Source organism: Colletes gigas, unplaced genomic scaffold (assembly GCF_013123115.1).
Source record: "Colletes gigas isolate AHSC1104 unplaced genomic scaffold, ASM1312311v1 Colletes_gigas_Sc00047, whole genome shotgun sequence".
NCBI classification, from domain to species: Eukaryota; Metazoa; Arthropoda; class Insecta; order Hymenoptera; family Colletidae; genus Colletes; species Colletes gigas.
The window spans coordinates 474,388-487,130 of NW_025106676.1; the positions used below are offsets into that span (position 1 = coordinate 474,388).

General features: G+C 37.3%; 1 protein-coding gene across 1 annotated transcript in view; it reads left to right on the top strand.

Annotated features, from left to right (window-relative positions):
• Positions 1 to 12,743, top strand: part of LOC122403219 (laminin subunit alpha-1) — a 215,255-nt gene that overhangs the window by 18,186 nt on the left and 184,326 nt on the right. The window lies entirely within an intron of this gene.

Sequence of the window (12,743 nt, forward strand, 5' to 3'; positions counted from 1 at the left end):
AAAATTTTAATGGGAGATTCTCGAGACCGAAATAAGACGAAAATCAAGAATATCAATTTTTCAATTGAGGCTTCGTTAAAAAGTTATTAAAAAATTAAATTAAAAAATTTCAAATCATTCTGAAAAAATTATTTTTTGTTGCGGGGGTCAATTACAATCATTTTTGGTCAATAGACATACTCCTGAAATCTTACGCACTTTCTAGAAACAAATTCGAGAAAGTATGAAATTTTTTGACAAAATTAAAAAATTTCAAATCATACTATAAAAATTATATTTAGTTACAGAGGTCAAGTACAATCATTTTTGGTGAATAGACATACCTCCGAAATCCTACCCACTATCGAGAAAAAAATTCCTTCTCGAAAATATAATCTGAGGCCTAATGGTTCCCCGAAAGAACGGTTTGGACGATTTTAATGTTTCAAAATGCAAATAACGCGTATTTTGGTGAAGAATATGTGGAAATTCCAAAAATATTCGAAAAGTTATTCCTTGACTCCGCAAAATGGGAAAACCCCCATAAAAATGGTTCAATTTTCAAGCAGCCATAACTCGTACAATAGTGAATATATTGCATTGAAATTTTGGCGGAAACTAGAGTTCATGGATACCTATAAAAAAGTATTAAACAACTTTTCTGTATAGCGCCAACCGAATTTATTAAAAATGAAAAACTAATTTTTAAGAAAAATCGACAGGGGGTAGGTGCCTTTTTCGACGAAAACAAAAAATTTTAAATCGTTCTTGAAAAATTATTTTCGGTTGCGGGGGTCAATTGCAATCATTTTTGGTGAATAGACATACTCCTGAAATCCTGCGCATTTTCGAGAAAAAAATTCAGTACGGGTGGAACTTTAAACGTTAATAACTTTTTAACGAAGCCTCCATCAACAAATTGGTATTCTTGATTTTCATCCTATTTTTACCTCTAGGATTTCCCATTACAATTTTTCCCAGGGGTGGCCGAACACCCTGCATAAATTAGTAACTAGAATTCCTATCCTCGAACGTTCCAATCTTTCCTATTTATTCAGAACCGTGGTTGCAAATCTCTTTTATTGTCATTTCCGTATCGAGCGAGCATTGCATAGATAAAATTACTGTAAATCACCGCGTGTCACGATAATGCATGTGACGCCGTCGAACCGAAACTCCGGGAGCGGTATGTGTGACATATGCACGCACTCGAGTCGACAAATTACCTTTAATAAACATCGGGATACATTAACGCGACAACGCGCACAAAAGCGTTTCGAGTTGCTCGATGATAGTGTACAGGGCATTCTGAATGAAAGAAATTGACTTTGTCAGTCTCGAGTGGTCGCTACCACTTCTTTTCACTGTCAATAGGCTGTCTGTAAAAACGAGCTGGTCGTGGCTCCGGATCTCACAGTCGATGACCAAGAAAGAGAAGAAAAAAAAAATATGTACGATGGCTATCGAGACGTCTAGGAAGACGAAATTTCTCATGGCGGTCGAGTCCTGGATTCGAGCACACGGTCCTCTTTGTTGGACGCTGTTTGTACGACTTAACGCCCCGTCTGTTAAATATTTTTTTCGGCCACTCTTCCTGGGCGGTCCTGTTCGTTTAATAATAATCCTTACCCATCGGGTTGAGTCACTTTTGTGTATATTTAAAAAAAAAAGATTAATACAGAATTAACTTGCTTCATTTGACGGGTTTCAGATCCCAAAATTAACGCTACAGAACTCGTAAATATTATTTGTTAGCAATTTAATTGATGTAATGTTTTGAATATACATATGTTCTAATTAAAAGAAAAACTGCATTTTAATGGAATTGTCCGCGCAATGAATTACAATTAAAATCTAGTATTAAGGGATGGTTTTGGTTTAGAAGGCTCGAGAAAGGTAATTTTTATGTTTACTTTTTATAAGAAACAAGATAACAGTGGGTTTGGCATTTTATTGTGCATCCTTTAAAAGTTAGATATAAAAAGTTGTACAATTTTTTATTTTATACAAATATTGTAATTTTTGAACGGATTTCTAGCTCCTCGATTGAGGATTTGAAGCAAAAAAATCGCATATATTATTAAACTGCATGAAATTTCCGAAGCAGTGAACCTTTAAAAGTGGGGAAAAATAATTTTGTTTATTATTTTCTGACACTTTAAAGTAAAAAATCGTTGTTTTATTATTTGCCTCACTATTTTACATAGTGCAAAAGTTAGAAAATTTGAAAAAGCTCGAGATATTAGAGGTTCATTGCCTGTGAAGAAGTACATATAATCTATAATTTAAAGAAAGATTTTGGGATACTTATCCCACCAATTTGAAAAATTATACTTCGAGAAAAGTTCTAATTAAAATTTATTTATCTCCAACTTTGTTAATCTTTGCAATTTTGAAATTTCCTATTAGCTACATATTTTCCAAACATTAAAAAAGTAAAAAACTTTGTAAAAAATACAATTTCTCAAAGTTCTAGACCAAAAGTTCCCCTTAAAGCGATTTAAAGCTAGTTTTAAATACAGAGCAAAACCAGATTCAATTAATATAGTGTGGCGAAAAAGTAACCGAGACAAACGGTTTATCAAATATCGTCAAAAAGATTCTGAATAATACAAATATACTCTATCCGTGTAAATTTAGATGACTCGAATAATATTTTGCGTTCGTTAAGACCGATCTTGGATGGACGATCGGTTGGTGAGAGGCGTCTGGGGTCCCCCGATAGCCGATAGCGGTTCTTCCTGGCGGCGCCATTGTCTGGTAATTAACATAGCAGACGGGAGTGGGCAGGCACACGGCATTTTGCATGGTGGAAACGCGATGTGTGCGTAGATTGGCGTGTAAAGTATGCTCGATTCGTATTTTACGGTCGCTCGGTCGCGTGACACTCGCGCCGCGCGTTTACGAGATTGCGTTTTCATTGACGATCTAGCATCGAGGTTCGCGAGTGGTGGTACGCCTGCTTGCCACGGAACGGGGTTTTATTGTTCAATGAAACGTTTCGTAACGGGCGTCGAATGTAGTTTGACAACTCGAAACGTAAAGATGATTGTTTATGTATTTTATTTGAATATTTTATTTTGAGGTGGCACGTAACGTAGGTTCCACGTAGCGGATGAAAAAGAATCGATCGTTGCTGTTAATTTTGCGTTTTAACGAAGGAGGTCGGGCGTAAATTACTCGTTTATATTGTTGGTCTTAGCGAAACGAGAGGCGAACGACTTGTAAAATTAGAAGGGTTGCCCCGTTATGGATTTATAAAATTTGAAAGCTGTATGGTATGCGGTTATATGACTTCTAGCAACGTTTGTTTACGTCAGACATTGCAATTGCTATTTTCAACTTTTCGTTCGTTACTTTTGGAAACGAAAATTGTTTTATGTAGTATCGAAACGTTGGAAAATCGCTGATCTCGAGAATTAATAAATACTAATTTAATTGCGTATAATTTTGGTTGGTTGTTATACAGCGAGTGCCAGATTGTTTACGAAGGTGATTGTAGCGGTTATTGCGAGCCGACAAAACGGGTTCACGTGTTGACTTACGCACATCCTCGACACTTTCATGACTTTCATTCATATGAATGCATGGGAGCGCCGATAGTTAAAAGCGAGTGGGTTTTACGGTAGCTAGAGATGACGTGTAGCATAACGAAACAATAAAGTATCGCGGTGCCTGTAACATACTCCCAGCATATTATTCCGCGGCCCAACAATGCCATTTATCCGTGATTTATTACATTATTTATGAGTAATTACCATTGCAACATTGCGTCGATGCCCGGGGTTTTCATTTTCACGCAGTCCCCGTTATTACATGATGAAACTATCGTTTATGCACTAAAAAAAATTGATTTCAGTAATCACGCGTGCAACGTAGAAAGTATTTGTTCGATCATAAAACCGAACCTTCGATCACGGTTTCTGAAACTGGACGTGCAACGTGATTTAAAATTTTTTATTCGAAGACTATCGACGAAGCCAACCAAATTTTACAAGAACGTAACGGTATCGTCTGAAACGTAAGTGTGACAGTATGATAACACTGGTAGCTCCTCGATCCAACGTGACATCGTTCGAGCTCACGTGATGCGATAACAGAGTGCCCCTAGCTTCAGGTACGATAACTTAATGGAGAAACTACGTGTTTCCACGTTTTAGACCTACGATTGCGTCAGCGATGGATCCTCGAATTCGTGGGCGTCGCACCAAGTGAATTTTTACTGTTTACTAAGACGAAAAAATTAATAGAATTTTACCTGAAGAACACCCTGATAACAGTTCATCTTTAATTAATTAATAGTACATTACCAATTTAAAATTTTTAACATTTAAAAAATTGAGAACAGATTTATTTAACTGGTATCTTGAACGATTTAAAAATCTTGTATCCGTGCCATTGTGCGACGATCATCGACTGGAGATGTTGTTTCCTTTCGGTCCTCGTCTCTTCGAGAGGACACTGAACAGTAGAACCCACGGGTAGCGAGACTATTAGTCATAAGGACCACCATGGGAGTCCCATTCGTGGCTCATCGGCATGTGGGCCAACCCTCTGCTAGATATTTTGTAAACACGTTATCGTGAACACGAAAAAGTGGCTTCCCCGACCAAACCCTTCGGAACAGAATCGGGTCCCACGCGTTTTTCCTTTTTCGTGCACGAACTCTTTCCAAGAATAACATCAAACACGAGATTCTGTTAACTTCTCTCTTGCTTTTTTATTTATTTTTTTTCATCGATTCGATTTATACGGAACAACGTCTTGTAAGACAATGAGCGGGAACCAGTTAAACGAACCGTAACCGTGACTCATAGTACGTTTGTTCTCATATCCTACGCTTATGACCAGGTATATTTCAGCGCCATTAGTATTTTTGATGATTCAGGCCAGCGTGACGCGTGGTAATGGACCTAAAGATTTTTAAAATTAGACGCTTTTTTAATTTCATACGTTCGTTTCGAATTTTGTACTAAAATTTGGAGCAATATTTCAAACATGGTAACGAATTTTTTGAAACACTCCTACTCCGATTTTTTCCGGTAAAACTACTCATAAAACTTGTGTAATTGCAGTAGGTACTCTATATGTCAATTTTGTTGTGTTCCGTGGAATTTAAAAACGAAAGATGCTATTACCTATATTTCAGAATACACAATTTTTTTTACGGGTAAAAATATTTTAAATTATGGAAGGTACAGTTATTTCGATAAAGAATCTTTCGTTCAACATTGTTCGTGTCTTCACAGTCAGGGACGACTTATTCTACCGATGTATGACAAATTAATTTGGACGGAATTTAGAATCGTCCATTAAGTGGATACTCTAGTCTAGGGTTTTATTTATTTGGCCTTTTTAGGGATTTCTTTTACAAAGGAAGTATGAGTTTCTTAATTTGCAAATGATACATACATACTTATTTATATTTTATGAATGTTTACGATTTTGTTCAAGTGAAAATAATCAAAAATAACTAAATTATATGAATTTGAGCAAAGTTCATTTAAAAAAGTGTCCTACTGTTCAAAGTTCATTTAAAAAATTTCTAAAAAGACCAAACAAATGGAACTCTAGAATACCCTCCTAAAGGAACCTTATCCAATAGCATATAATTCAATCAATTTTTGATATTTTCACTCCAAAAAAATTCGGAATATTCATAAAACACAAATAAACATGCACACAAAATTTCGAAATTAAAAATCTTATACCTTTCTTGTAAAAAAATCCCCAAAACCGACGATTTGGCGTTCGTGCCAAAGTCCATGATTGGGTCCAAACGGACCCATGACATGTATACATACAAATATTTTAAACTTAAATTTTACCATCATCATGATTATTTTATCGTACTTTTTAATTAAATGTTAGTCAAGGCAGGCCTGCAGCTCTGGGTCGGAAAATACCCAATACCGCGAGGGTCAAAGGGCGACTTCGCGATCGATGTTTCGTGAGGTTCGTTGAGTTTTTGGAGGTTCGTTGGCGTATGGTTCTCGATGCATCGTCGTCTTTGGATGCAAATGACGCGGTCTGGCCAATGGCTCGTCCCCTTCTGGTTCCGTCGTCTTCCTCGACGCGTTGCGTAGGTTTACTCACGAACGTGGACACGTGCGTCGGCCGGTCGGTCGGCGGAAAGATGGAACAGGGTTATTTCTGTCGTCATCAGTCACTCGTGGTGGGCTTAAGTCTCCGGCACGCGGGCAAAGAGAAAGGGAGAGAAACAGGCCAGTTCGCCGGCGAGACACAACACAATGCTACTCGAGGCTCTACTCCTTTTCCGGAGCTTTTGTGTGCACGCAATCCGTTTCCACTGTACTTGTCGTAAGTAGCACGTCTTCTCGTTATTTTCGAAACTGGAAGCTGCCCTGCCGGTGGAGGCGGATTAGTCACTGGCCGTGGAAGGGCGAATCGTGGCTTTGACGCAGTCGGAGGTTGTCTCGCTGGGGATTTTCGGGACACGGAGCTCTGGAGAAAACTGGGCGGACGGAAATGTATCTGGTTGAGTCACAATATTGATTTCGGAGCGGTTCGTTTATTTTCGTGAAATTCTGCTTCTTAATGTCTCCGTTCCTAATATCGTCGCGATGATTCAAACCAATTCTTATTTTCGTTTCCCTGCTCACGGTCGAAGACACCTTGTCCAAAATGGGCAATTAACCCTTTGCCGTACGACCTGATTCCAAATAATTCGTCGATCATATACAGTGGGGGACAAAAGTATTCATACACTTGGAATATATGTAGAAATAAAAGCAACAATATTTTCTATATTATTAATTATATTCAAACATATGTTGCTGTATATCATACATAACACTTATAACAACAAATGAGTAAAAAATAAAGGCAATAACATCATTTAGTAACTTAATATGGATTGAAATTCACACGACGGTCAGAATTCGCTGGGACAAAAGTATTCATGCATTATCATTTATGTTGATAAATACGATAGTTACGATGAAATCAGGACTTCCCGATTAATGTAAATATTACATTAGTAGATTTCACGTTGGGCTGGGTTAGTACTAGTCCTGACGGGTAAACGTTAATATCAGATATTTGCAATATGGGGAGGAAAAGTAGTGAAACAACGTTAGAAGAAAAAAAACTTGTTATTCGGTTATACCAAGAAGGGAAATCATATAAAAATATATCAGAAATATTAAAAAGAAGTCGATTCACCGTACAAAGTATAATAAATGAATATAAAAAAGAAGGAACATTACGGAATAAAGAAAGAACTGGTAGACCCCGAAAACTAAGTACTAGAGAAGAGCGTAAAATTGTTCGAATTATTAAACAAAATCCAAATACCAGTGCATCGGAAATTGCATCAAACCTTCAGCAATATACACAAGGAAGTACATCCGAAAACTGTTTGAAGAGTGCTGCATCGGGCAGGATACAACAGCAGAGTATCGAGGAGGAAACCCCTTATTAGTAAAGTAAATAAAAAAAAAGAGATTAGAATTTGCAAAAGAATATATAAACGCTAGTGACGACTTCTGGAAGAATATAATATTTTGCGACGAATCAAAATTTAATATTTTTGAGTCGGATGGTAATAAAAAAGTGTGGCGGAGAACTAATACGAAATTGGATCCCAAAAATATGCAACCGACGACGAAATACGGAGGTGGAAGTGTGATGTTGTGGGGATGTATTGCTGCTTCTGGGGTCGGTAAATTAGTGATAATAGATAGGATAATGGATAAACATTTATATTTAAACATTTTAAAAGAAAATTTACAAGAAAGTGCAGATAAATTAAGTATTGACAGATCATTTTACTTTCAGCAAGACTGGGACCCGAAACATACAGCATACAGCATAGTGCTTCAGTGGTTGTTATATAATACTCCCCACATGTTAATAACTCCTCCACAATCGCCTGATTTAAATCCCATCGAGCATGTATGGGCGAAACTTGAAAAAAATATACAAAAACACGATATAACAAGTAAAGAACACCTGAACGAAATATTAAAAAAAGAATGGTATAATATAGAACCAGACTGCGTAAAAAGTTTAGTGTTGTCAATGCCTAATAGATTACAAGAAGTAATTCGCCAGAAGGGCTATCCTACAAAATATTAATTTAAAAAATTAAATGTATGAATACTTTTGTCCCAGCGATTTCTGCCCGTCGTGTGAATTTCAATCCATATTAAGTTACTAAATGATGTTATTACTTTTATTTTTTACTCATTTGTTGATATAAGTGTTATGTATGATATACAGCAACATATGTTTGAATATAATTAATAATATAGAAAATATTGTTGCTTTTATTTCTATATTCCAAGTGTATGAATACTTTTGTCCCCACTGTATTATTTAATTTTTTTTACATTTTTTTGGGCATTTGTTTTCTGAGAATGTTGTAATCGATTTGTATATTTATTTAATTGTTAGGCAAATACCGTCACACGAGTACCTCATGAATGTAAAAATACGTTGATTTTAATATATAAAACTCAATGGCGAGTGGGTAATTTAAATAAAATTGGCAGACTTATAACAAAACTGTACTGTGTTGCATATACAATAAAAAGACACCTTTCGAGTTATGACAACTAGACGGATATTTATGCATTTATAGAATATTGAAATTGCAAAAATATAGGAAATTCTTAAAGTAAGATACGAATTATTACATTTAGGGGTTCAGACAACCCTCTACAAACCTTCCATTTCTAAAAATATGAATTTGCATAAAGATCTGCAGTCTAATGATAACAAATGGAGCGATTAGTACCGCTTCAACAGTATCCACGATTCAACACTTTCCTCCTGCTATCTCGCTCGCTTCTTCCAACAACAACAATCCCTCACATTTTCAATGTATACCCAAGTTGGAATACCCGAAAGCGAGATATTCGATTGCCAAGCAGAGATCCCAATACCTGTTATCAGCTCAGGCTGCCCGATAAATTGAACATTGGGCAGCGAAAGCGAGATCCCCGGATAACTGGACGAAATAAACGATGCTTAACTGGTGATCCGAGATATGGTAGCCGATCGAAGAAGATGGTAGCGAGTATGATGGCCGTTGTCTGGAAGGCATTCGTCGATTATCGTGAATCGCGGTTGCGTTTCTCGATCGGTGATTTTATCCCGATACCGGGTGCAGCTTCTTGCGGTAACGACGTGTGTTGGGAATCCCAGAGGGAAGTGTCCGGGCTGTGCTCGAGCAACTCGATAAGATCGAAACGCAAGTGGGAAGCGTTATGCGTAGGCGTGACACTCGTTGACACGGGAAAAGAAACACCGGGACCGAGAAATTAACCGTCGCTTCGACCCAGATCGGTCAATTATAGCTGTTCGCCGTGAATCGAGTTCATCGTTGTTCCTCGGTACGAAGTTCAGTGTCGAGGAAAGAACTATATACTATCGATTCAGTACCGCTAAAGATCAATTTTCTGTAAGGACAAACTCTAAAAAAACAAATTTCACATGTCCAAAACGCCTCGATCAAAAGTTCTGCCGCTCTTTTGGAAAATGCAATACAGTAATCCCTCTCCAATATCCGCTGGATCGAGTATTAGAGAGGAAGCGAACGTTATCAAGGAAGGTACTATTGAATTGTCAATTGTTACGCCTGTTGTCGATGTGAAAAACATCGAGAGTGAGTGAAATAGAGAAAAGTGTTCATCGTTTGTTTATACTACAGATTCTAAAATCATTCACAAATCAAAGTATGTAGTTTTGTTTTACAAACTGCATGATTTTCGATGATTTTCGAATTGATCAATTTTAAAATAGAAAGGCTGAATAAGAGTTTCTTTTAGGGTTTCAATAGATTATTATCATCAAATACAGTTCCGATTACCCGGAATGTCCGAATAACCGAAATATTTACCTCGCGTATTCTCTATTAAAAATCAAAATGAATTTAAAAAAAAAACAGACAGGAAATAGGTGGAGAAATTTTTCGGCGAAATTAAAATATTTCAAATCATTCTAAAAAAATTATTTTTAATTGTGGGGGTGAATTACTACCATTTTTGGTGAATATACACACCCCGAAAATCCTACGCACTTTCGAGAAAAAAATTCTTTACCGAAAATATAATGTGTGGCCAGAAATGTTACAGTAATTTCAGTTTCTGACTCGCTTCCTGTTGTGTTTATTTTTGTAACCTGTTGATAATATTTGTGAGTCACACGAAAATAGTAATGGGCCTCCAGAGCCCCATAAAAATGGGCCGAAAAAATACATTTGATGTAAGGTCTACTCGTATACCTCGACCGTGATTATAGTTCTCATTTTTGTCACTTGATATGTAGGTACAGTCCAATTATCGGGCATATTTGATTGCCCCAGCCTCGAGTATGCCGGATAATCAGACTATTACTGTATAATGTTATGTACATATCTTTTGTATATAATCATTTTTTTATATTTGCATTACAATCCAATTTTTATCATCTCACCTTATTTACATTACTATTATAAAAAGTGTCTAATTTATTTTACATTCCTTTTTTAATTCTTACTCGCGAAAGTAAATATGGCCGTGTTTAGTATCGTTTCCATTGAAAAAAGCTCGGCAATGCAATTAAACTACTTTCATATTTATAAATTACATCATAGATAACATAGACGCTCTGTCGAAGCAGTTCTAGAAATTGTTAGGGATGACATAAATATCACAAGAAAAAGTAGCGAACATTAACGAGTGAACTGTCTCTTACATTTTTCCATACTAACTTAATTTTGTACATTCTTGAAAATTAAAACTCTCCATAAGCGCATAAACATCCGCAGTCCGTTAATAAAGACCACCTCATCTCTAATTTTACAAGCTCGTTCCACATCGTCGCGAATTCTATGAAAAACTCCCAAGAACATAATTTGCGAATGCACATTTGCATCCGAAAGCAACTCGTTTCGGCCCCAATAGCTCCCATTCGATCTGATATACCGAGCATTGCGGCGCACGCTGTGCACGGTGCATAATTCACACCAGGCAGCATCATTAACTGGCAACCAGAGAACGTAAAAAATACCCCTAGCCTCGTCTGATGTTACAGAAACGCTCCTCGTGGGTGTACTCGCTAAATCAAATCGGATATTAGCGCGCGAAAGTCGGACGTCGCGTTTTCTCCGCTCGGATAGGAATCGTCCGACGGCGATACATGCTTGTCCGCGTGTAATTTTCGTGGTTACGATCGTCGATTAATTATCGCGAACGCGTCGTAGAATGCCTTTTATCTCGTCGTCGGTTGTCCGATGCGGCAGTTGCCGATAACTCGTCACGTTTCTTTGATGTGGCGCGGGACTCACGTGTCGATTACGCGCGTTTAACCTGTTCAGATGGCCAGGGTGGCCGGGGATACCGGTGAACCTGTTCGTGCATACTGCCGCCATACAATAGACGACTCCGCGGCAACTTGCTCGCTCCCGGACGACTGGTTTCGTGCTGAGCTCTGTCAAAACCTGTCGATGTACGTACCCGAAGGAAATTACCAGATAAATCTCCGGGACCGTTCGTTGCGTGAGCCTTCGATATACGCTTCTCGTGAAATTTTATGTTTACCACCACTCCGGGCGGTGCTCGGGTGTATTGACCCTGATCGTTTCCAACGAACGGGACGAAACTCGCGAAAACGTTTTGAGGTATTTGCACCGGCGCTGGAGCAATTTAGCTATGTAGTTTTTTTTTCTTTCGTCGAGAAGATTACGATTCGGGGCCGATCAACCTTCAAAACAAAAAATTTTCTCTTAATCTACATGAGTATAGCTAGAGAAATACGTAGGGGATTTTTGAAATATTAATTTTTGTGTGATTGGCGCGCATTTGAAGTAAAAAGTTCAATTTTGTACAAAAAATGGGGCAATCATTTGTCAATAAATAATGTTAAAATTAACTTATCAAAGATCCCCCACGTATTTCTCTAGCTATACTTATGTAGATTAAAAGAAAAATTTTTTGTTTTCTTCCAGATACTGCGTCTGTTACACTGCGTGCCGCAGACCGCCTCAAATTCAACACGCCTCGCGAGAATGGTTTCAGTGTCGTTATTTTGCATTATTTTTGAATAAATTTATTTTTTTAAACACTTATCGACATGGTTAATAATTTTCTTGAATATTATTATCCTCTTATTTTTCCATCCATCCAAAAAAAAAATCGGACGAAAACGCTTTATTTTAGGGTTTTACAGTGGTTTTACCTCTTAACAACTTTCCTGGACGATGAATTTATAGTTAAGTTAGAGTATAATAGAGGGAAACTTTTTTAGGTCATTGTGTTGGTTGTTGAAATAATTGACAAGATCACAATTGTATATTGACAACTGTTGAGAATAAGCATTGCATGCACGTATTTTTAATTTGTATCCGTTGGTGCAGTCCCTTGCAAAGGTCAGTACTACCTGAGGAGGATACTCGTTTATTGCACCCCCTGAGCGTCTCTTTTTTTTTGTCCGAGCCTCAAGCTTGGTTAACAGAAAACCGTCAAGAACAGCATTTTCGTTTTATAAAACTACATTAATTGAATGGATACTTGGGTCGAAACTCTGTCGTATTTATTTAGGAAATAAATATTCGACAAGAATACTTTGTGTACAAAGAAAGACGTGTTCGCTTTAACTGCCGACATAAGACTGTACGGAGAAGTCGACAACGTGCACAGCACTTTTATAAAGCCTAGTTTACACCAATACAATATTTATTGTATGATAACAGATGTCGCGATTAGCCCCATGCTCGGATTTTCATATTTCAAGACATTGACATTAGGAATACTACAATG